At 46.1% G+C, this 25,705-nt stretch overlaps 1 pseudogene; it reads right to left on the bottom strand.

Moving 5' to 3' along the window:
• The window catches only part of LOC146173199 (uncharacterized), a 174,475-nt pseudogene extending 149,484 nt beyond the window's left edge, over positions 1–24,991 (bottom strand).
• Between the last annotated feature and the right edge of the window lie 714 nt (positions 24,992–25,705).

The following is a 25,705-nucleotide window of genomic DNA, read 5'->3' as shown; positions in this document are numbered from 1 at the left end:
TCCCAGTTTGCAAAGGCCGGTCGGCTTGAGCGGATCTCCGGCTCGTGGGACCAGAAGAAAGCTCTCCTAGGAGTAAGAGCCGTGGGAGTAAATGGATTGACAAAAATTGGGCTCTTGTCTGGGTTAGCGGAGGCGTTTATTTCTTCGTTATGTAATCCCAACTGTAGCAGTTTCGTTTCATTAGCGTGTAGAGGTTGGTGTAGCTCCGTATTGACAGAAAATAAGTGTACTGATTTTTTTGTGTTTTATTGAGGCCGATGACATGGAGGGTGGCATGCCTTTTATACTGAGAAATAGTTCATCTGTGATTAGTGGAGTGTCCTTCTGTCCCTTGAGTATATGGTTACGCTTGTAGACGCCTATGATAACATGCGTGATTTGACATGCTTGAGTCTGTAGCGGATGCAAGGTTCATCATGTATAATGCCAGATATGATGAAAATTACTTTGTATGTGCCTTGCTTTGTTGATTGGTACCCATATATATGTTTGAGAAGTTGCGAATTCCCCCAAAACGGGCCGTCCACGCATGCAAATGTTTTAGTATAGTGAAGTTGCAGTTTACGCCTGCCTCACTATCATGACAAGGTACTCACTGATGATTAAATGCGATGTCACGAAATCCCGCCGAATAAATTTGTTTGAGGCAATGCTTTGAGAGGCACCTGTCACTTTGTTCTCGAGTTTTAAGAGTGTAGACTGGTTGTGGTCGTCGCTGCTATTGTCAAGTTATTCGGGTATGCATGGTGCGAGTATTGTCCGGTGTGTGTGCTTGTGTGTGTAATTGTTTAGTATAGTTCCTGTAATATACAGCAGTGTGCTATGCATTGAAAGGTGTGACGATAGCAATAAAACGATTGCTTGTATCCATCTTCCACCTGGTGTTGTTCCTCTGGGCAACATCATTGTCCACATTGAATTTCCGTTCTAGGGTTTTGACTTTATGCACGTTTTTCAAATGGGCCGCTGCACCCTTTGTATTATTGCCGAAATGGACACACTATCAAGAGCTGGTTTCCAGCTTAATGTATTTGGGCATGTAGGCTTCTTAACCAGCTACAGTGATGCTAAGAGATTTTGGCAGTTATCTAAAAGTCGACGCGCCTAATTTTCAGTTTAGCATAGGCAAAATCGGGCGCTATATATAGTTCAATGAAAGAAGTTTCGGAAATACCAGAAATATGTGTTGTAGCCGCAGACAGAGCCGGTTCGGTTGCAAACATAGGACTGTATTTTCACAAACACAGAACTTTATCTAGCCAGTTTGCCTGATGACGTCACACTGAAGAACCAATCACATTTGACACGCGTCCATGCACCACATCACATCATTTTCCTCTTTTCTTTAAAGCTGCAGTCTTTGCATCAGCCTTCGTTGTCGTGTAGACCTCCGCAATACCTATGGAAGAGACACACTTGTAACTTGCTCGGCACATTGCGATGCCACAGGCACTGGAACTGCGTACGCAATACACTCCAGAACGCGTCTGGTGCGGAGAGATAGCCACCCACTACCACTCTACATGGCTGTCGGACTTGCCCGATAGAGCCCAAAATTACAAACCCGTCAGTGGAGCAGTGGGAGCGACTTCTGTCCAGCTCCGATTCGGACTCCGAACCCACTTTGCGGCTATTAAGAATTAAGAACATCACATAATGCAACATAAAGGGGAACACCCCCCCCCCCCCCCCCCCCCCCCCCCCCCCAGGAAGTTTCTTCAGCGTCGCGTCTATTAGCGTGGTCGCACGGCGCGCGCAGGAGAGGGCGACCAAACACATGACGGTGAACTGGTGTCTGCAAGGCAGGAGGAATCCTACAAGTTCGAAACATTTTAGCTAAAATCGTCCTATTTAGGGTAGAAGCGAAATTACCGGGGAGGGTGGTGGAGTCAAGTGGAAAAAAGGCGCAGGGACGCGCGCGGACAAAAGAGGAGCTTTTGCTTCCGCGGAAACGAGTTGCGCCTGGGCGGTGGGTGCTGCAGCTGCCCATGCGTGGCTTGTCATTGGTTCCCACCTGCGAATTATTTCCGGCGTCGACGCTGAGATCTGGCACTGCCAGATACCCGCGTCTTTTAACATCGCCTAGCTTCAAGAACCACAATTGCGCGAGTCACTGACGCGGCGCCAAAGAAACACTGCCATGTGGTTCGGCCTTTAATGTTCCCCACAAATGCTGACGCCATTTCGCAATAGCCAGAGTAACAACCGCGGGGGAAAGCCGACTTTGAAGGGCACGATGGGAGATCGTTCCCCACAAGGTACCCTACACTCACTGAAGGCAGCAAATGATTACGGTGAAGGTAATTGAATAGTGTTACCGTTGTCGGCATGACAACGGTAACACTATTCAATTACCTTTCACGGCAGGTTTTGCGGCTATTAAGAACATCACATAATGCAACATAAAGGGAACACCCCTCTGGAAAGATCTTGGTAGGTTATTTTAATTTTGTGATTAAAAGAATTCAGAAAGTAGTTGCGCTTACAGGATTCGAACAGATACTTTATTCGGTAAGTAGTGTCAATCCTTTAAGCCACTGAAGCTTTTTTTATTGCCGTCTTGGCAGCACAGACGAACACAAAATACATTTACATGACAATAAAAACAACGGTCACTTACTGGTTACTGCACTCTGATAGAATGGATTAACTGATTTTAGTTTGTCGAGGACTGGCAGCCACTCAGGTTGGGTATCTTACTGCCCAAACACTTCCTGTGAGTAGATGATGCGTTCAATGAAATACTGATAAGCAGGATGCACAATAGTACGTTCATGTCTTCCATCCATTCGTGTGCGCCAAACACTGTGTATGCACAGCAACATTAACAGGTCGCAAGGCACTTCACCTGGTTCTGCGCATGGTGGGAAACGTATTCCATAAGGTGTCAAAGGTAACTCTTTTTAGAGCGCAGCTCTTTGGCGCCCGTTCCTGGGTTTCGCGTCGGCGTCGGCCTCGTAACCAGCCTCGCCCCCCTTTCATCCCACCAGTTCGGCAAGGAAAGACGACACCCATTCAGAACCTCAGAAATAAGACAGCTGCACCTACTGTCACTAAGGTGGTTTTTCTTCGCCGACCAATATATATCACGGTGCTTTTCGCGGTAAAGTAACCGATCGACTTGATCTTACCGAGATATTATTTAAGTTAATTGTCCTCTCCTTCCTGGGCATTTAATTTGGAGGTAACATGTGCAAGTTTGATACCGTACCTGATACCTATGATCGTATACAGTCAGAATACATCGGTATATAGAAGATTCGACTGGTTTCCCCTTGTACTGCATGCCCCACACATCAAAATAGGAGTTATATTATTTTTCTATTGTCATGGCTGCGAGCCAAAGCCGACACAGCACCAAGCCGGATAAGCACGAGCCATTCTCCGAGTATCCCCCCGAAGGCGGTACTGGAAGCGGCCGCGTGGCTGCGGCACTGTACGTGAAAGTTGCGACCGGCGTCCTCTTCCCCTTTTTCTTCTTCCGACATATGGGGGGAAGTAATGTATGCGTCATGCCAATTAAGGCAGGCTTTGCCAAGGCAGCAATGGAGGCCCTGTTATTGCTTGACAAAGGTCTGTAGGTGCAAGTAGTGGAGACGACGCGGGTGCACGACTTCTTACAAAGCAAACGCCAATTCTCCTCGCCCCGACAAGCTTTTGCCGCTCTCGTGGTATGGTCATCGTAGGTCTCGGGATATCTCAGCCAATAGTTTGCTCATTGGTAAGCCTCCCGCAGTGTCGAGAAGACGTCGCGCTCAAAACATCGGCGACAGCAGGCCACTGTGGTTCAACTTCGTCCCGCCTTCTAGGCATTCGCGGTATAACTAGCTGATGCAAATTTTGTAAACAATATTCTTCGTTGTGCAAAGGCAAGCGTATGAATGCTAAGGATGTTCTTTGTTCTTGAGAAATCAGTAAAGTCGGTGTTTGACAGCGTTATTCTGAAGATACACATACTTGGGGCTCGGACGTAAACGCGGGTATCTGTTAAACAGCGAAGTGTCGAAGTCTGCTCTCCGAAGCCTCGTTCTACACACCTGCCATGCGGGAAAATTTAAGGTGTTTTAATTCATTAGCCTCTAATGTCACTATGCGCCTGCTGCACGAGAATATTTAATCTCTATAGGTTCGAATGACATTTGCGATCGAATGTGTTTGGGGACTCATTCGCATTCGACCGCGAACCGAAAGCGCATTCTCGACGCCAGATACGCAACAGAAACAAGCAACACGATACAACATTCCACGCTCAGTGAAAGCTAGAAAATATATTTTTTTAATTTTGTTTTAAGAATTGGTAATATAGGTGCAAAATTATTCGCACCGCAGGCTCTCGTGGAACGCCAGCAACGGTGTAGTCATGCCAGCGACTCATGATCACTTTGCGATCTGAGTGGGGTTATCTGGGAACAAATTAATGTTATAACTGAGCGCGTAACCGTTTGGACATCAATTGCATGCTCTACCTGTCTCTGTGCGTTTAATAAGCTTGCGCAGGTTTCTTGTTGACGAATGTCGCCCTAAGCAGCGCACCTTGCGGGGAAGCGCGAAGGCTGGATACCGACGTTGGCTCAAAGGCTGCGTGTAACTCCAGTTTGGCCTTCTTTACGGCACGTAATTAGATCTTTGTTTTGGTGCGGGTGCGACTCCGCACGTAACATATATACGAGAGGCAGTCAGTATATCGTAATGCATAGGCCTGTGTCTTTGTTGGAGCATACCAAGATGTGTTTACCTTTGTAAACAAGTCCTCCGCACATTTTTTTGTTTTACTTTGGTAATTGTACGAATGCGTAGTGAGCGATCTGTGTTGAACTCCTCCGTGGTTATGCTGCATGACTAACCTTTGCCGTGTTCAGCTAAAAATGTTCTAATCTATTTTGGGGTGAAGATTGCCACTAAGCGCTGACAGCTGTTGATTTTCCACGATTGGAGCTGCATTTTTTTTATATATATCGAGCGATTTTAGGGGTTCAGGACTGCTGATCAACATATGGACTCGTGATTAAGACTTTCTGAGTACCTTTGCAGCATTTGTATATGTACTGCATGGCCCATTTCGGCATTCTGAGTTTTCTTACGTTAAAACGCGGCATGGTGGCCGGGACTGAACGGGTCCGCCCTAATTATATGGAACCACTGAGACAGCTGCAGCTTGTTATGAACCTTTTTCAAGTAGCATTACTTGAAAAAGGTTATTACCGGGATGCTGCACGATGATAGGGGGAGGACTTCGCTGTTCGTGGTTTTCCCCTCGCTTCATGGACGGTATGAACTGCTGCACAGTAATTGCGTGCAGTGTTACCATCTTCTAGGCCTTCAGAAACAGAAATGGCAGTAATTGAATTACAGTAATGGAATGATTATGCATAATTACTTTCCCGTTAATGTGTAATGTAATAAATTACTTTTTGGCAGTAATTTAGCAGCAAAAGTAATTGCTTTCGAGATTACTTTTACTAAAGTACGCCACTACTCCTGAATAGACAACAAAGTTGAGTGCCGCGACAGCAGGAACGACGTGCGGCAAGCCGAAGCCAGCGTAACGGATCGGCAAAAGGAGACAGAATTTAGCAGAACAATGCGTCTGAGATCACCAGTGTTAAGCCACTTAGTGCGGCTATCCCATTGCGCAGCTCATCAGCTGCAGGCGCTCGTGGTACTTCACAAAAGGCAGCCTTTGAGAAGAGCCATGTCACAGGTTGCAGCAGTTTTGATAGATTACGCGCGGCACGTTCCTGGCATGTAACGGACCCGTGCGAGAGCGCTGCTAGCAAATGAGAGGTGTGTCGCTCACCTTAGTATAGGCACATCAAGATCTGGAGCGAACTAAACGAGGTTTCATTCTATGCTAGGCTCAAGTTCCTTTATCAACATTATAACAATAACCTCAATTTGGATTCCGGCTTGTACTTGCGGCCGCCCGGGAGACTGTCATCTCGCACTAATCATTCCTTTGCAGTGATGTCGTATGGGCCAAAAGTTGATGTATTTAAATTTTCGTTTCTGCCTAAAACAATCATTGAATGGAACAACCTTGACCGAAGCGTATTTGAAAAAACTTGTTCCTTAGAAACTTTTGAGAAAGAGTTGGAAATTTGTTATGCCGCTTAAATGTGCATTTCCCACCCTGTAACAGCCCGGAAGGGCTATCAGTACTTGCAAATAAATAAATAAATAAATAAATAAATAAATAAATAAATAAATAAATAAATAAATAAATAAATAAATAAATAAATAAATAAATAAATAAATAAATAAAAAGCATAGAAGCAAGTAGTCATTGAAGCTGTTCTTAAGACGCCTCGCTGTTTTGCAGCCGTTATCGGATTATCACAAATAACAGGTGTCTGACGAAAACATTCGACATACCTTTGTATGGTTGGGGCATGCAAATTAAGGGAGAAATGAACGTCGACAAAGCTCTTGCAAGAAAACGCGATGTTTCGAAGCAAACTCTGTTTCCTCATTTAGGATACAGGGCGCTTCAGATGTGCCCGAGTATTTAGTATTCGTCAACAGTGGAGCCACCGGACTTATAGTGTATGCGAACGACAAGGTAATGGTTTTTTACATCTATTGATTGTGCCATGGACCAAGCTGCATTCTATGCGGGTATACAATCTTCAGCGCAATATAGCTACGTCAATATCTGAGATGCATCACACGAGCTCGGCATACGCACTTCGCTCAGTGGTTATTTATTTATTTGGTTACTATCAGGGCTGTTGAGGCGTTACAGATAGAAGTGGTTTGACTACTTATACAAACATTAGAACTAAGATTTTTTTAACATAGGTGATGAAGAAGCGCAGATTTGAACGCTTCGGGTTCGGAAATGGAGACGATGCAGGCGGGCAGGTGATTCCAGTCTGAGCTAGTTTTGGGGTGGAAAGAGTAGAAATACTGGTTAGTAATGCAGTTTGGAACATTAACTTTAAAACGATGGTCAATGCGGGATGATATGTAACTCGGAGCAGTGAAAAGACTTTGTTTCAAGTATTCATTTCTGTAACATATTTTGTGGAATGTGGAGAGTCGAGAAAAATGACACCGCATCGAAAGTTCAGGGAGATCTAGAGATCTCTTGATGAGTGTGACACTAGATGACCGGGAGTAGTTATTTTGTCTAATGTAAACTTGCAGCTGCTTCATCATTTATATAAACCTGTTAGTTTCTCATATGTACAACGCCAGGCATTCAGAGCAAGACAGTTTGCCCATCACAGCTTGTGCCCGATTTTCAGGACAATGATCATTTTTGGTGCGGCAGGAGGCGTAGAATAGTTGTCATGAGCACTCTTCACTGCCCTTTCTTCCCAATAATATGCGCGCCAGAATTTCGCTAAGGACGATTCAGTTTCTACTAACGACATGTATTGCTTTTACAAATGCCTTACTATGTACTAAAGTAAGCTATCAAAGGGGGTAGACGCTCACTGCTGATTTCCGCTCTCCGCAATGTAGATGGTGTGCCGCTTGTGAGCGCAACACGTACAATTTCACGAGGTGAAACCCCGATGGTCATTCGAGTGGAAATAGCGTGCCAGTGTCATTTTCATAATCCTACGGAGAGCTCCACTGTGGACGCAGCGCAGAGCCGGAGCCATACCGGCACCTTCTCCGCTCCTTGCAATGTCATTACGCGGCATCTAGCTTCGCTAATTCAAGGCAGCGGTGCGACCCCCGTAGTGTCCCGTGGCGACGGCTGGGTATTTCTGTCAAAAAAAAAAAAGATTTCTATTTTTTTTCTACCTGGTTTTAATTCGATATTCGTGTTGGCAGCGTGAAAAGAGCCCCCAGTGTTCAAGTGCTGTTTTCTTCCTTTAAAGAAAGCACATGCCACGTCCTTGAGGTTGCACCTCTAGCCTTACCCATCTCCTGATGCTTATCTTGCAGGCCTGATCTCGGCGTGCCGGCGCTACTGCGATTACAAAGCGGAGTCACGAAGTCGACGACACTTCCGGCGAGCATTGCCCCCTGGCGACCGAGATGCCAGATGACGGCGTTATAGCAGGGGAACCGCCACAGGCATTGCAAGACATGGACCAAAGCCAGTACTATGGTCTGAGCATCGACCCCTACCGTCCGTGCACGGGCCGGAAAGACCGCCTGTGCCACATCTTCGGCAATTTAAAAGCTTGGAACCGCATCCTCTGGGTCTTCAGGCTTGAACTGCAGGAGAAGTCCGCTTCGGAACTGTCCGTCGTGGGGGCGAGTGACGGCGGGTTCCTGACACATTGGGCCACGTGGGAAGAGAGATTGCGAGCAGCGTCGTGCCTGCACCAACTGCTGGTCGAGCACAACTGCGTCGTCGAAGCTACAGTCAACGACGACGTCATGGGAGATCATGCGTACATCACGTGTCAAGCGATTCGCAACAGCAGAGCGCTGAAGAGGATCACATTGGCGATGTGGGAAACAGAGCGGCGTACCTCGCTGATACACATGGCCGATGCGGTAGCTTCCCTGACGAAACTGGAATCACTATCATTGTGCGGGCGCTTAGAATATGCCTTTCTTGCCGCACTTGCACCCATACTGGCGGGCACTTCTTTGACAGTGCTCCATGCTAGTGACATGTATTTGCATGAGTCGTTTCAAAATCCGCATGTAAATATATTCAAGAAAGCGATCTTCCAAAACACGGCTGTTACGGAACTGTCGCTCTCTAGACAGGTTCTCGTAAACCGCTCTTGGGTCTACGGTTCGGATAATCTGGATTTCAGCCTCTATAAATACCTGCGAACAAGTAGGTCACTCACATCACTGAAAATATTTGCTCCATCGAGCAATTCGCCGGGCGTCATCTGGAACATCTGCCTTGCTCTGTCAGATAACACAGTCTTGACCAAGCTAGACCTTGGAATTGACTCGCTCTCACCCTGTAATGCCATTCCAATAAAGGCTCTTTTAAAGCGAAGCAAAACCCTGGAGTACTTCCGCCTGTCATATAGAACGTATAGTCTCAGGAGAGAGAAATTTGAGGATACTGAAGCCTTTCCAAATTCATTACAGTACTGCCCAGACTGCAGAAATACCCACTCCGAAGTAACAGACCTTGTGAGACCTTGGATCTCGGCACTGCTGGCCAATGGGATGTCCATCAAGGAAATGACCTTCTCAATGCTGGCCTTCTGCCTCGTGGAAATCCTGGGATTTCTGCGAGCGATGGCCAGGAATCAGTCTCTGGAGCGACTCAAGATGACAAATCTGAATCAGAACACATTGCATGTGTGCAGTATTATCAGTAAACATGGCATGCAACAAAGGGTCCTCGTAGACAGCAGTATCAGCCTTTACTACCCAGGCACAAACTTTGTCGCCCTGCTCTACAACATGCTCCCTACAGCTGGAAATCGTATGATTGCAGGTCACATCACGCAGATCAATCTGCATGTGTCATCCATTCTGTGCGCAACCCGTGAAAAGGAGCCACGGTCAACAGCCCTCGTTCAGCTAGTTGAGAGGGCGCCTTTCATTACAGACCTGGTGCTGTATGTTCAAGGCCTGTGCTGCAACGCCTGTTGGAATCTGTGCGCCCCCGCTATACGAGATGCCGTGCTTCGGAACCCAACAATCAGGGGTCTGGCTTTTCGCTTCTCGTGGCATTGTGGCCTTGACATGATGCCGTTGGCAAGCCTACTGCACCGAAGTAGGACCCTGCGCCAGTTCGAGCTTCGACCTCCGTGCCCTGAAGCATTCACAGAGTTTGTAACGGAGCTCTTGACGTCCGACTTTGAAAACAATCATGCTCTTCAGCACCTGACTTTTTCTCACGATGGCCGTGAGATGATGAGCGAGCGCCTGCGGATTCAAAACATCCTGCAGAGGAACCGGGCCTTGGCAAAGCGCGCTGCGGCCTATGTTACGGGAAACCGGGCTAAGTACACCGCTGAAGCATTTGAAACCACGTTAAGATACCCGGTGTTAATAAAAGAGCTTGAGACAGAGGGGATAATACAGAAAGACGGAGCAAAGGAACTGGTTGCTAAGAGTGCGCGCCGACTAGCGGATTTCACAGAGTTCATGCAGCTCGCAAATGTCGTGCGCGATTCTCTAGAGTGCAATCCTTGCGACGACGACAAGGCGCAACTGGGGGACCTGCCCGAAGAGTGTTTAAATCACGTACGACAATTCCTGCGCTTGAGCGACGTTCAGGATCTGTGCGAGTAAACGCAGCACAGCCCGGTTGTTTATCTTCATTTTTTTTTTTTTAATGTTGTAAGAGACATCTCGCAGTGCTGTGGTCGGCGGATGAAAGCGTGGTATTTCCACTGAACATAAATTGAGAAAAACGCGTCAATCTGCGCAGAAAAATACTGGACGCGTGCAATGTTTAGAGGGCAGGGCGCGGAACACATGGAAGGTAATGATACCCTGGTAGACGTAAAGAAGCAATTCATAAGTCGTGTAGAGGGAAGGGAGGAAATCAATTGATAGTTAAAAGCATAGAAATGGATTCTAAGAGAGCGCGAACGTATAGGGGAGGGCTGTAAAATGACCGGTAGCCGATTGAGATTGGGAAGTTGACGAGAATACAGTGATAGCAGTTTCCATAAGGAGTTAAGCAGTTATACAGATATTACCAAAGGTTACAAAGATATTGGATGGGCCGTTATCGTGCAGTGTGCGTAGTCATGCTGAAAATTATGACCGCTGATTTATTTTCCGCATAAAAAGATTTCTTAGTACATTCCAAGAGTGTAAGAGTTCTCCTGTCTGTTCCTCCATGTCAGCAAATGCCGTTCGGCTTCACCTGATCTCCGGCTTGTGGGACCAGAAGAAAGGCTTTCTTGGAGTAAGGGACGTTGAAGTAAATGGATTGACAGATATTTTGTCCCTGACTGAATCAGCGGTGGCGCTGCTTTCTTTTTTTTTTATGTTATCCTCAAATGTAGCAGTTTCGTTTCATCAGCGTGTAGAGATTAACGTTGCTCTATCTTGACACATGATAAATGCTCTGATTTCTGTTGTTTTACAGAGGTCGATGGCATGGCAGTCGGCATGCCTCTACAGTGTGAAGACTATAGTGCGTCTGTGATGAGTGGAGTGTCGTTCCCTTCCTTGAGTATGTGATTATGATTGTAGACGCTTGTGATAACATGAGTGATTTGACATGCTTGAGTCTCCAGGGGATACAGGATGCATCATGCATTCTGCATGCATGATGCAAGAGATGATGGACATTACCTTGTATGTGCTTTCTGTATGCTTTAATGTTGTTGGTTGTTACTCATATACAGGCTAGAGAAGCTGTAAATGTTACTCGAATTATGCCGTCCATACCTGGAGTTGTTGTAATATTATGAAGTTGCAGTTTATGCGTGGCTAATCCCCTGCCTCGCTGGCACGACAAGGTTTTCATTGTGGACTTAATGCGATGTTGTCAAATTCGGCTGACTGAAGTTGTTTGAGGGCCTGCTTTGAAAAGCGATATTCACTTCGTTTTCGAGTTGGCTCCAGAGTGTCGACTGGATGTGGCACTCACTGACATTGTCAAATGCTTCGGGTATGCCCGGCGCGAGTCTTGCCCGGGGTGCATATTTGTGTGTCTTATTGTTTAGCATGGTTCCTTTGATATGAATTAGTATGCTTGCGTTGAAAGTTGTGACGATGACAACAAATCGGTTGCCTATATACATCTCCCCACCGGTGTTGTTCCTATCGGCCGCAACTTTGTCCGCATTGAATTCCCGTTCTAGGGTTTTGTCTTGAGATGCACCTCTCTTAAAGGGACCGCATGTACCTATTGTATTATTGCCGAAATGAACTCGTCATCAAGAGGTGTTTTCCAGCTTAATGCATGTGGACATGGAGCATTTTATCTCGTGGCAGTGATGTTTAGAGGCGTTGGCATTTATCTAAATGTCGACGTGCTTGAGTTGCAGGTTAGCATAGGCAAAGCTAGGCGCCATATCGTTCAAAGAAAGGAGTTTCGGAAACGCCAGAAATATGTACGTGCAATATTTGGTCCGTATTGTAGTGAAAGCAAGTGTTGGTTTGTTAAAGATGAAATCAGTGTTTTGCAGCAATCTGGAAGTCATTCTTTTTGAACAAGAAACTTGTTCACTGTAGCTGCCGTTTCAATATTGGGAGCAGGAAATATGTGCAGCGCTGGGCACTTTCGAGTGAAAGAAATGTCGCATGCCTTTCTTGCAGGCTTTGCCTTTTCTTTGCGTGCTTTTTCTTGAAAGCTCGCATACGAACCCTTTTTTGTTCATGCAGAATTTGTTCATACAGAAGGGGGAAAGGGGGCGGGGGCAGCGAGCTTCGAGATTGATTCTTCCAGAAAAGGGAGAAGGGGCACATTTAGTGTTGGAAGCATGGAAAAAAGTTACCCTACAGCCGAGGGAGGTGTAATTAATGTGGTTCATATTAATCCGGGCGCTTTGAAGCTGTGATGGATGGCAAGCTAAATGCCGAGTACCATCTCTGTCAAAAACCTCCAAGCAGCGAGGTTTGTAACATATACGGACAGTGGAACACTTTTGACACCCCTGTATTGCACACCCTGTGTAAAGGAAGACGAATCTTGTTCTCATCTCTCGAGAGCTATTGGCTAAATGCTGTCTAAATAAGTGCGAATGAAATTGAGCAGCAGTGAAAATCGGCAAGAGGAGACTGGAATAATGGCGGGAAAAATTATGGGACACTTTGGGGCTGTATTGGACGACAGAAGCGACAGCTTTGATGGCTTAGTTAGCATTAATGAAATGATCGTGATTCACGGTCTTTTTTTGAATGACTAAATAATTAATCCAGGGGTTAAAGTGCTGCGCCGTTTACGCAACCCTATTTCAATCTAAAACCTTGCGCCAAGCAGCGCCTAAATGACAATTTATGCAATAACTTACCATCCCAAGTAAATAACGCTAAATTTAGCCTAGTAATATTGTCGATAGAGTACACTTGACGTAGGCTGCGAAAGGACGCAGCCGTATTCACAGCCAAGACCGTTTAGTTCGCTTGTGGCGTTTGCTTTAAGTTGTTAGTTTACAGGCAACATTAATAACCAAGAAAGTAACAGGTTGGACAGCCGCTGATATAGCTGAGTTGGTAAGAGCATTGGACGCGATATTCGGAGTTCGTGGGCTCAGTTCCCACCATCGGGATGTTGTTCTACTTCGCGTTTATTTATCTCCCCCCAAAACTGATACGTATAGGTGAGTACGAAAGTAAAAAAAACAAAATCCCCAACGCTTTCCTCTGCCGCGCCGACTGTTGGCTTCTTTCATTCGTGTGTATATACAGGGTTTTGAATATTTGGGGGCTGGGATTTAAAAAATTCCAATGCAAAATCTACTAACCCATTCGATCTGAAATAACGTTCACAAAGTAGCAAAATATGGTCTACGTTATCTGATAAGTGATTCAACATCGGTACTTGCTTAAATTTCTTGAAATCGAGAAAAAACTGCTCTCGGCGGCGTGCACAATTTTCGCAGAAGAGAGTCGAAAAGCTATTTTAACGTGGTGCGTCATCTTTCGGGCAGCGAGGCAAGCGCGCCAACGGCCGGGATGGAGCTTGTCTCACTGCTCGACAGATTACGCATCATGTTAAAATAGCATTTCGACTCTCTTCTGCGAAAATTGTGCACGCCACCGATAGCAGTTTTTTCTCGATTTCAAGAAATTTAGCAAGTGCCGATGTTGAATCACTTATCAGATAACGTAGACTATATTTTGCTACTTTGTGAACGTTATTTCAGATCGAATGGGTTAGTAGATTTTGCATTGGAATTTTTTAAATCCCAGCCCCCAAATATTCAAAACCCTGTATATAGCTGCAGATTAGCAACACTTCACTTAGCAAATGATTGCATGTGCGCCAATCGAAAGAGTTGACCACAAGAACTATGTTTGTGATGTATAGTTTTCTGGAGTAAGCGGATTGTACCCAAAGCATTCATTTCGTAAACGGTATGTGGTGACTTTTATCCGCACGCTGCGTGCAGCCTCAGCCGAGAGGTGGGAGAATTCCATCAGCTTCGCGAGTTTTCGGTTTCCTTCTTCCCGCGACAGAAGCGGGAACGTCAAGAGGAGGCCATAGGCAACACAGTTTAGTTTTTGGGGAATTCACAACCCTCGGTTTATCGTTCCTAGCTTGCGCTAGCGTCGCAAATATTTATTTTGCGGCTTTTCACGCAGTGCGCTAGAACTAGGTACAAATGCACAAGGAGAAAACTGTACATTTTATTCAGAGCACTTTTTAAAGTTTTCCCAGAATGCAAACATTATAGCAAGGTAGTTTTTTAACCTGCTGATTCACATTGCTCTTGAAGCGTGTGCAAAAATGCATTTAATCGGTGATTTGAGTAGAAAGTGTACGTCCGCGAAATGCGTGTCCAAAAGACAGATGCAAAGTCAGTTCAACACAATCTACATAGCAATAAAAAAAAACAACACCGAAACAAGTCATGATTACTTGGCTATAATGTCTTAATTACATTCCGTAATGACTAGCCATATTAGTCATAGCCCGAATCCAAGCCATAGCCAAAAAGCCAATCTGGAATCCACATAATAATCAATAAAGAATGCTGTCATGATTAATCGGCTATCATGTAATAATTACATCGCATAATGACTAACCACATTATTTATCACCTGTTTCTAAACTGTAGCCAGGAATCCAATCATAAATTCCCACAACAAGCTCAGTCCCACAAGTTCAAATTCCCACAAGATCCGCTGTAAACTAGATTTACAAAACATTTTTCTGTAGTGTTTTGTCGCCGCCAGCACAGATTCGATGTCATTCACAAGTTCAGTATAAGAGAGCTTGAAAGGTGCTTGAGTGCCCTAGGAAACGAGCGCGGTTCAGTTTGAAGAGCTGTTGCAGGCACGCATTCTCCCCGTCTATACGCATCTTCAGTGGAACTCCATTTACCCCTCTCGATTTTAATTATTTTCCATTAATAACATGTGTGTACCTCTTCAGTTAGTCGGGAGAAGGAAGTTCGCACATACGTGATTTGTTTTATTGTTTTCTGTCAACGCGTGGAATCGATTGATCCCATCCCTATGCCGCACGGAGATTCGAACCACGCGGAGCCGAGAAATAATGCTTCGCAGTCTTGTTGCTCCGTATAAACCGCTCGCGTAGCCCAGCACGCAGCACGTCGGCAAGGTAATTACGGAACTTTCAATACTGCACGCAAGCACAGGCAGCACAAACAATGACCATTGCGCAGCAACCGTGTCGCGAAAGCACTGCACTTCATGTTGCTCGCTCTGTGCGAGTCTTGCAACCACTGATCCGACCGGCAACAGCCTGCACTACAGTGCCACTCAAAGCAGCCAGTAGTGACGGCGCCTTGAAACACCTCTCAGTGGGGCAACTGACCCTGTTTCGATTAACTTTGGTTTGATCATGGTTGTTTCCTTAAGGCGGGAGCCTGATATAGCTCACGATACGGAAAGCCGTGGCCGGAACTGTCCGCAGAATGTGTCACCGGAAGTGCACTGTCATTGCAGAACTTGTAGGTGCCTTCGCCTCTGTTGAAATGCGGCCGCTGTGGTCGGTTCAGACCCCGGTTACTCGGATAAGTAGCCAAGTGAACCCCTGAGCCACTGCGGCGGGTGCTTTCTCTTGGTTTCAGTAGGGTTAGACTTTCGCATTTGGATTATGCCTTCCGTTACGTTTCTTTTTTTTTTTTTTCACCGCCCTTACCGTAGTTTACAGCAGCCGTGCTAGCCAGGTGCCATTTATTATGGTTTCATGTTGCGTTTTTCATTCTCCGTAATGACGTGTTAAGAACTAATATACACGTACCGCTGCGTGCTGCTGAACCTCGACCGCTAAATAATCTGTAATTAAAGTTCCTTCCTTACCTGTTTTACGCTGCAAAAAAAAAAAAAAGATAAATTTGTTGTTAGGAAAGCAAATACGCAATATATGTTCCATATCTATGCGGACACTCGCACCGCGCTGTAAGAGAGAGGAGGAAGGCGTGGGTGAAATATGAAAAACTATAGGTGCTGTAGTGGAAGGCAGTAGAAAATTTTTAACACCTGGCGATCTTTAACGTGTACTGCCATCACATAGCACAAGGACACATTTATGTATATTTACTTGAAGTTTATTTGATTTCAAGATGAAATTAAATAAACTCAACCCTCCTCCAGAACGTGGCCGCCACGGTCGGGTTCGCCCTAAGTAAAGCTCCTTATTGGTCTTCGAACTTAGCTGCTTCGGATCAGTATATCCGAGCATATCCTAACCACTGAGCCACTGGGGCTCGTGTTTTCTCACTGCCCCAATTCGCTCGTTTTGATCGTTGTTGTTTAGAAAGGTTGGCCTATTGTTGTAGTGAACCAAACTGATGAAGGAGAAAATATGTCGCAGTTTTTTTTATCCTTCACGTCACCTGCACTTCACTTTGACCTCCTAACCATCGCAGTGCTTTTGAAAGTGCAACAGGTCAGACAAAACATTCATTCATGAATTATTCAGCTACTATTAGCGAACTGCACTTGGTGACATGTCTACAGTAATGCGTTTTGTATTCTCAACAAGAAAAAAAAATGGTGCCAAAAGCCCCGCCGGGGTGGTGCAGTGGTAAGACGCCCGACTGCTGTGCTGGAGTTCCCGGGCTCGAACCCGACCGCGGCGGCTGCGATTCGATGGAGGCGAAACGAAGTGGCGTCCGTGTGCTGTGCGATGTCAGCGCACGTTAAAGATCCCCAGGTGGTCGAAATTCCTCCGTAGCCCTCCACTACGGCCCCTCTTTCTCTCTTTCCACTTTCAATCCCACCCTCCTCCCTTTCCTTACAGGGCGGTTCGGGTGTCCACAGAGCAAGTGTGACAGTTAGTGCGCCTTTCCTTCACTGTGAACCAATTATTATTATTACTATTATTAAAATTTGGTTTATATAGTCTATCCTCTAACGGATGTGCCCCCTTCTCCTCCACGTCCGGCGTGCTGTATCAACAACTACGGTATTGAACCTTCGGCCATGTGGGCTGCAAGTCACCGGCGTGCAGCCCACGTGGGGAATGTCAGGGCTACGCAAACGGCCAGAAAATTATCTGGTGGCAGCCCTCTCAGATTATCTCAAGATTATATTTATTTATTTGACAAGTACTGCCAACCTTATACAAGGTATTTGTCAGGAGGGGGTAGATAAATGTAGACAAGAACGTAAAATAACGCACAGCAAAATAACTACACAGGTAAGAAAAAACAATGAATACACGGAACCAAGCAGAGCTTCGATACTAACAAAATTTCTAGTGCAAGTTAATTACAGAGTAACTGTCGTTCACAAACGAGCTCAAAAAGAAAAAGAAAAGGGAGCGATTATACAATATGAAAACTTCAAACACAAATGTGCCATCAAAGAGGACATGCCAGCAACCTTCCCCGCACACCTCTCGAAAATCAACGTCTTGATTCGCAGTTGTGTACCCTCCACATAACATACAAGCATTGCATACTGTGCATAATAAAACCACTGTATATGTCATGAATTCAGATTTATCAATACATATTTATCATTTCAAAAGAAAGAAGACGGTGCACACAAGAAATCTACTATGAATAGTGATTCCATACAATCTAAAAGAATGTGGACAAAATATAAAAAAATCAGAGGCTAAAAGCAGTAGTCCAGATTCGGCAGCGTGGTAATTCCCTCTACTTCGCGTGCGACTGAGCACTGGTTCATCCTTATGGCGAGCCTTATTATGCAACGTTTTATAAGCGAGCAAGTTGCTAAAGAGAACACAAATTATTCCTTAAGGAAAGTGTGGTAAATGAGAAAACAAATCTGTTTTTTGGTATTTTTGTGGTCAGGCATGCTCAGAAATTGATTCGCTCACCGCGTTTTGAAAAGACACTTTATCTTTGAACATTGCATTCGTGAGCAGAGCCACAAGGTCCACTGCTTAAATTAAACAAAGCTAAGCGCCAGAAATTGCTGACCTTTCTTAATCAACTTGCCAGAAACATGAAACCAGTCGAAGAAGCCATTTCCAGTTCTGAACACACACCATTTTATTGACGACCAGTAGCTTCTTCCGTGGCAGAGTTATTCAAAGGACGGACACGATTGTTCTATTCCGGGATAACTGGGTGATTTCGAGCTCCATGATTCAAAGCTCCGGCATGAACGTTTTAAGGGCTTTTCTCGGGGTTCCGCTCTGCGTGTCCAAGTCAAGTGCATATGACTGGAGGGAGCAAGTCTCGAGCGTTGAGGATCAAGAGTAGTTTTTTCCCGCATCGCCTTTCGATTTTGGGAACATCTTCTTTTGCTACGTCTTTTTGGCAACAACAACAAATAAGAAATAGGTACTCCACGTCCTTCACTGCGCATTATATTAAATCCATTCTTTATATCAAATATTTCCAGTGTTTATTTAAAAGAATAAATCCTAGCGCATTCAGCGTGATCATTTTTCTAGGCCTCTGCGCGGGCATGAAGGCTGCACATAAATAACCTGCTTGATGGCGGCCAGGTCCATGCAGGGTTTCACAATGCCACTTGAGAACTTTACTGACTGGTTTTACCTATGTGACACGCCGTCATGGTAAATGAGTTTTCGCAGTTCACAGAAGCTAGCTTTTTGGGGTTTGGGAAAGGGTTTCATCTGCCATCGACTGAATTAGGAGAAACCGATGGAAAGCGCTTGTATTCCCACTGTGGTGACACACAAGGCTGTCAAAGAAACAAAGTTTTTCTATTAGTTGTAGAAGTACAGCAAGGCTCTGTATTCTTTAACTGCAACACAGTGACACGTAAATTTCGTTTCCTAGTAACTTTCTTAATGAACCTCTAACTAATAATACTAATCAGTCCTATGCACCATTTTTTGATAACTAAAGCAAGCGAAAATGGCCGAATCGTTCGTTGCACGTGCTTGTCCACGAACGACGTCTCCTTGATCATCCACGTGAGGAAGTGCGAAAGTGTAACAACATGGAGAAAGAAAGCAGAGAACCAATCGCGCGTTTCCCTCTCAACGCGCGCGCACACACACACACACACACACACACACACACACACACACACACACACACACACACACACACACACACACACACACACACACACACACACACACACACACACACACACACACACACACACACACACACACACACACACACACACACACACACACACACACACACACACACACACACACACACACACACACACACACACACACACACACACACTCTCTCTCTCTCTCTCTCTCTCTCTCTCTCCCGAATAAGCATTTTGACTGGCATTCTTTGAGCATGGCAGTTAGGTTTGTGAGCGTCCTTTGTCCTGGAACTATCATTGTGCCTGGTGGCAGCAAAAGGGGCCCACTACTAGGAAAAGGTTCATTCAATATGCCTTGGAAAAGGTCCAAATTAGTTGAGTACACCCATGGTCGTGTATAAATGAAGTTTTCTCCATCATTTCCGAGAAAATTTTCCATTTGCCTTTTCTCGCCTGTGGGGAAGAGCAGTCAGGTTATCACAATAGACATCTTTCCGAGGGTGTCCAACTGGTATTTCTGAACATAGAAAAGGGTACAACTGATTTCCATGGCAAGCTGCCCAGTAGACGCCCTCTGGACTTTGGCAAAGAGGAAGTTGACTATAATAGCTTCATGACTGGGGCTGTTTTGTAAGAGCTGAGCTCCTTAGCTTTACATGAACACTGTCATGAATACAAACATGAAATATTAAGCGAAATCTACCAGCCAAAAAGGGGGACGGGAGACAGCATGTTAACCCTTTCTGTTTATAATCGTTAACTCGTCCATGTCAATGTAACCTAAATAAATTATCACCGCCGGTACGGCCTTTGTCCTCTTTCCCTCTTTCGTCTTCCGAGATATGGGGACATGCGAGGCATGCGTCACGCCAATTAAGGCAGGCCCTGTTAAGGCTGCAATGCAGGGCCTGCCAACCATTGGTTGACAGAGTCGTGCAGATGGGGCCGACGAAGTGCGTGACTTCTCGTAAAGCCACTTCTCCTCGCCCGTACAAACTTTCCCCCTTTCCTTCCAGTTCGATCTTCGGAGGTCTCTTGGGATATCTTCGGCTCAGTGGTAATTCTGCCGCAGTGTCGAGAAGATGCCGCGCTAGATCAGCAGACACATCGGCGACAACAACAGACGACTGTGCCCCAGCGCGAGGTTTGACTCCGTCCTGCCTACCAGGCCTTCACGGTAAGCTGATGCGTATTTTTCATTTGCATATTATTCGTTGCGGAGAGTGATTATGACCACCCATTGCCACGGCTGGCGTGGGAGAGATAAATGATGTATTATTGCTTCGCAAACAGGTAACGCCCGTTATTCTGAAGACACAAGTCTCAGGGTTCACACGCAAACACGTGGCTATCTGCCAAACAGCGAAGCTTCAAAGTTTTTGTTCTCCGAAGCCGTGCTAGATTCCCTTTGCCGTGAATTAAAGTCGGCACGCACCACATCGCCCATGACTTTACTATGAGGCTTTGTTCCTTTAAATGACCCTGCTGGATGTGTGATTTTTCGGTAACAGGTGTCGTTTTATTGTTTTGTTCTCTCCTTTGATAGTAAGCCCGAATCATGCAAAGCAGCGTCAGTTGTTCTGAAATGGGGTCTTGTCTCTCTATGTCAATCCCCTGTTACTCTAGCATGGCAAATGATTAACAATGACACCACAGCGCTTCGTCGACGTCATTGACTGGAGAGATGCGTTTGAGGTGTATTGAATTGTCTGTGGATTGTGCAGGTTCTTTTTTTTATTTTTGTCATAGAAAAACAAGGGCGTTTTATATAATTTAGCGCGAATCAAAGGCGCAGTATAGTCCAGCAGTTTCAGGAGTCACTATCAGTTGAGCTTCTCAGAGATAATAGACTGGTTTAGCTAATTAATCACGCGACGGACCGAACTGTAAGATTTAGAACAGGAAGACCATACCGCGGCGCATGCGCGAAGCCTTCTCGGCCGGAGGAGTTCGCTGCACGTGGTTTTTCACGAAACGACATCCCTTGCTTCATCCTCTCTATGAATGCCTCAAAATAATTGAATGCGGAGCTAACGTCTTCTAAGCCTTCGGAAACGCACGCATTGTGTTGTCCCCACCTCCCCTATACTTCCTAGGCAAGATAGCGAAGGAGCGGATGGTAGAAAATTCTGGAAAACATTTTACTCTTCACCCTTACTTTCCCGGAGCGAGGTATGCAGCCTACCCTTCGTTTGAAAAAGCACAGTGACAATGGGCAGCTGACAGCATCCGGCAAACAATTTGTCCACACAGAAGAGCCCCTCCTATTGAGAAAAATTGTATGTATTGTATTGTATTGTATTGAGTAAATGGTATGTTTGACCAGAGACACCCTCTATTTCAAAGGGTTCAGCATATTAGACTGCTATGAAAGGGGAAACTCGCGCCTGCTTTTTTTTTTTACGAATTGGACAAAAGCCATAACCAACACATAGTGAGTGATTCTGCTGTTGCGATTTTCGAGATTTTCAGAAAGCGCTTTCAGTAAGATTTTCTATCTACGGCAGGAAGGAGTGGCGGATGTCGTCAGCTCTTGGAACCTTGAAGTTGACAGCATGCCGCGCCATGTTGATTATCCTTTGTGAGATTAGATAATCAGCAGAAAAGAGAGGCACGATAGCACTTCGCCTATCCAGTGGAAAACATGCGCGATTTGGAATTTAGTTACATTGTTATGCTTCCGTCTGTTACCCAATCAACGAACCCGAACAGAATTTGTCGCATTTCGCGCCGCTATTCCAGTTTTGTGTTCCTTGGCACCTGTTCGCAATTCTATTTCGCCACTTATTTTAAGCCACAGGGCTTTCGAATAAAGGCCGGAATACATGGAGCGTTTTTGCCGCGTCAAGCCGGCGTTTTACGCCCGGCGGCGTGCACTCGACGCCCGGCGTCGGAAAAAACGCGCGCCGCCGCCGATCTGGCCCTGCCAGATATTTGACGCGCGGGCGGCGCGGCGTCCTCTCGAACCGGAAGCTACTGCCGACGCGAACCAATGGGAGCGCGGAAAGCTAGCATATCCGGTTTGAGCGGCCGCTGTCAACATGGCCGCCATAGCTGACGAGGTGTGCGGCAGTTTGGCCGCGGAAATATGATTATCGTAAAAATAAACGCTTAATCAAGCACGGAATGTCGCTTTTTTGTGAGTATACGACCTACTCTCGGATCGTAATGTATTTGTTTTCTCCCTGAAGCGAAATTTATAAAGAAAAAAAAAAGAACCGTGCCGCTGGTATCCGAGCGGGCATTCCGAAGTATCTTCGTTCATTCGAGCGAGCCAAATCCTTGCGCACCTATGTATGCTTTCTACATTTAGCACAGTAGCATGAGAATGAGCCCTTTCGGGATTTTACCACAAGGGACAGCGTCGCTTCTCTCACGTACCTCGCTCTGCGGTTATTTCCGCTCGCTGATGTATTTGCTTTCGCATCGAGTCATTCGCGGCGGCGCTCGCGCCGCTTCGACGTTCCATGTATCTCGAGCTGGGGGTCGCGTCGGCCGGAATACATGCAGCGTTTTTTTCCACGATTTTCGCGCGTCGAAAACTGCCGCGCCGACGCGACGCCCAGCTCGAGATACATGGAACGACGAAGCGGCGCGAGCGCCGCCGCGGATCCCTCGATGCGAAAGCAAATGCATCAGCGAGCGGAAATAACCGCAGAGCGAGGTACGTGAGAGAAGCGACGCTGTCCCTTGTGGTAAAATCCCGAAAGGGCTCATTCTCATGCTACTGTGCTAAATGTAGAAAGCATACATAGGTGCGCAAGGATTTGGCTCGCTCGAATGAACGAAGATACTTCGGAATGCCCGTTCGGATACCAGCGGCACGGTTTTCTTTTTTATTTTTACAAATTTCACTCCAGGGAGAAAACAAACACACAGCGATCCGAGAGTAGGTCGTATACTCACAAAAAAGCGACATTCCGTACTTGATTAAGCGTTTATTTTTACGATAATCACATTTCTGCGGCCAAACTACCCCATACCCCATACCTCGTCAGCCATGGCGGCCATGTTGACAGCGGCCGCTCAAACCGGAAATGCCAGATTTCCGCGCTCCCATTGGCTCGCGTCGACAGTAGTTTCCGGTTCGAGAGGACACCGCGCCGCCCGCGCGTCAAATATCTGGCGGGGCCAGATCGGTGGCGGCGCGCGTTTTTTTCTGACGCGGGGCGTCGAGTGCGCGCCGTCGGGCGTAAAACGCCGGTTTAACGCTGCAAAAACGCTCCATGTATTCCGGCGCAAGGGACGGGGCTTACGGAAACGCGGAAGGACACACACAGTGAAGACAGGTGTGGGAAATCCAGGCTCAAGTTGGGCCGCACGATGACAGCGCCGCATTTCTCGCGGGGTGAGAGACCGTGATCCAGTGGGACAAGGTCGGAATACACCACCCGGCGAAATTCAGGAGGCAGAAGCGGAACCATCGAAGTGAAGGTGGGGCGATTTACTACCCAGGTCTATCTACGTGCGGAATGCTTCGATGAAAAGGGGAGGGATGTAGTTTTCCCTCTGCGCATGTCCACTCACGCAATGTTATTCTAACCGATAGGGTCCCCTTATCATTACTATGTAAGAAATGTTAGAAATACTAAAAACCATGACCCGCATGTGTATGCCGATTCCTCAGTGAGCTTCTCCACAAGCCATGTTTTGCATACAAAAGGTATCGTACAAGAATATATCCTCTGCATTCCTTGCAGAGACGAATATAGAGCAGTCATAATCTGCTTTATTGCATAGACCAGTTACCCAAACATACCAAGATGGCTTGGAGAAGGGTGTCGAGAAGGTAAAAAGGTTGCATAGCACGCTCAGAAAATGAAGGGGGCGGTGGATTGCTCTGCGTCTCGCTCCCACTCGCCGGCCCACTACGAGCTCGAACCAACCGAATCTGCCGAATGTGTTTTCCAAGAAGCAGCAACGTTATCCGTTTTATAGCTCAGGAGTGACCGGCATGCAAGAGCACAATTTCAATGCTCATTAACCTGAATGGGGCAGGACCGGGCCGACAGTGTGCCTCACATAGTAGTGACGGGTGAACATTTAATACGCGGTCGCGGACCGATGGTCCATCGTGTGAATCAGCCTATAGCGTGCGGTACTTGACTCGACAAACTTGATTAGTCCGCAGCACTCGTGTCCTAGAATCGTGCAACAATCAGCTGCTCCTAGAATTATGATTTGATGTTTTCTTCAGCTGTGTCCTCCTTCAATGTCCTATACATTTTCAGGGCTGGGTTGATCTACATCTTTTCCATAGAGCCCTCTCTGTTTCCTTGAGAAATTACTGAGAATTTCTGGCTGGTCCCGCTGCCGTTATCAAAATATTTGATTGCAAATTTTTTTCCGCCTCCTTCATTTGTCACACAGAGGGGAGCTAACAAGGTAGCTGTTGAAATTCTATCTTGTTGTTAGTTGCCCTCTATTCAAATGAATACCATCCCACTTGCCTCTGTCTGTACCCTATGGTTTGGGGTCTTTCCATGAGCTCCCAAAGCAAGCCTACCTACCTGGCCTTGTTTAATTTGTAACCATGCTCGGGCCTCTCACCTAAAACACATGACTGCATTAGCAAAATTGAGACCAGGAACCATAATCACTGTCTAAATCCCTCATACAAATCCACATCTCTTGTAATTCCATAGTGCCCTATATTTCATGACTGCTCCCTTACTGCTGCGTTTATCCGTTATATATTTTTCATGCAGTGTTCGATACTCTGCACTATTATTTATCCATGAATCAAGGTACTTGTACTTATTCAATAACTCCAGCGTGGCATCCTGTATCCTATGCTCGCCACCTCAATTTGGATTAAAAATCTTGACTGCAGATGTTTTCCTTCCGAGTGTACTGTCTCCAGCTTCACCACAGATACTCATCAACACTGCAAACCTTCCATGTTGTGAGCGATTAGTACTTCATCTGCATGCATTAGCCCTCATAATGACCTTTGAACCCATTTCCGCTTAAAGTGGAAAAGGTTTAAGCCTAGTCCACTCAGCTATACGCCCCGCTCATCGCAAAGGTTGCGCCGCCTGTCGGCGACGTCACAAAACACAGGCGGGGCTCCCGGCTGCCCTCCCCCATGAATAATGCATGCAGGTTGTCCCACAAGTCTGCTTGAAGTGCATTCTTATAGGCTCTTTTGATATCCAGAAAGGCTTTGCTCACATTTTGTTCACCACCTAGTCCCCTTACATTTTGGACTCAATTTCTTATTAGCATAATAGGAATACTATCTGGACTTGCTGATACTTGTTGCCTTCTTCACAGCCCTTTCCCACTCTTTTCCCAAGTGAAACCACTGGACTAACCCATCTACCCTCCTCGCGTATGGCACTTTTGATTTTCCTTCGAGCTGTAGGTTTTCTGTCACTATACCTTTATGTTCGATTGCCTCCTCGCCTTCTAGTCAAGTGCATTGAGATTTAACTTTAAGCTTGTGCTCTAGGCTAGTTTTATTACTCAAGGAACTCACATGTAGCCAGAATTTCTGAGCTGCTTTCCTATACCTTTTTATCTCCCACAACCATTGGGTTTTTCTTTTGGTTCTCTCGGATGTTTGTAAAGAAAGGTGGCGGGGTGTAGGCAAAAGCGCAGCGTGCATACACTGCTTCAAGCTACGCTGCCTTCGAAACCAGTTCGCGCGTACGAATATTCTGAAGCGTAACTTCGCTTGTGCGTGGAAATAGTTTGGTGTATGCCT

The sequence above is a fragment of the Amblyomma maculatum genome, chromosome 11 (assembly GCF_055883805.1).
Source record: "Amblyomma maculatum isolate TAMU_Amacu chromosome 11, ASM5588380v1, whole genome shotgun sequence".
In the NCBI taxonomy this organism is placed as follows: domain Eukaryota; kingdom Metazoa; phylum Arthropoda; class Arachnida; order Ixodida; family Ixodidae; genus Amblyomma; species Amblyomma maculatum.
The sequence above is the reverse complement of the archived record's forward strand: the minus strand, read 5'-3'. Positions and strand labels throughout refer to the sequence as shown.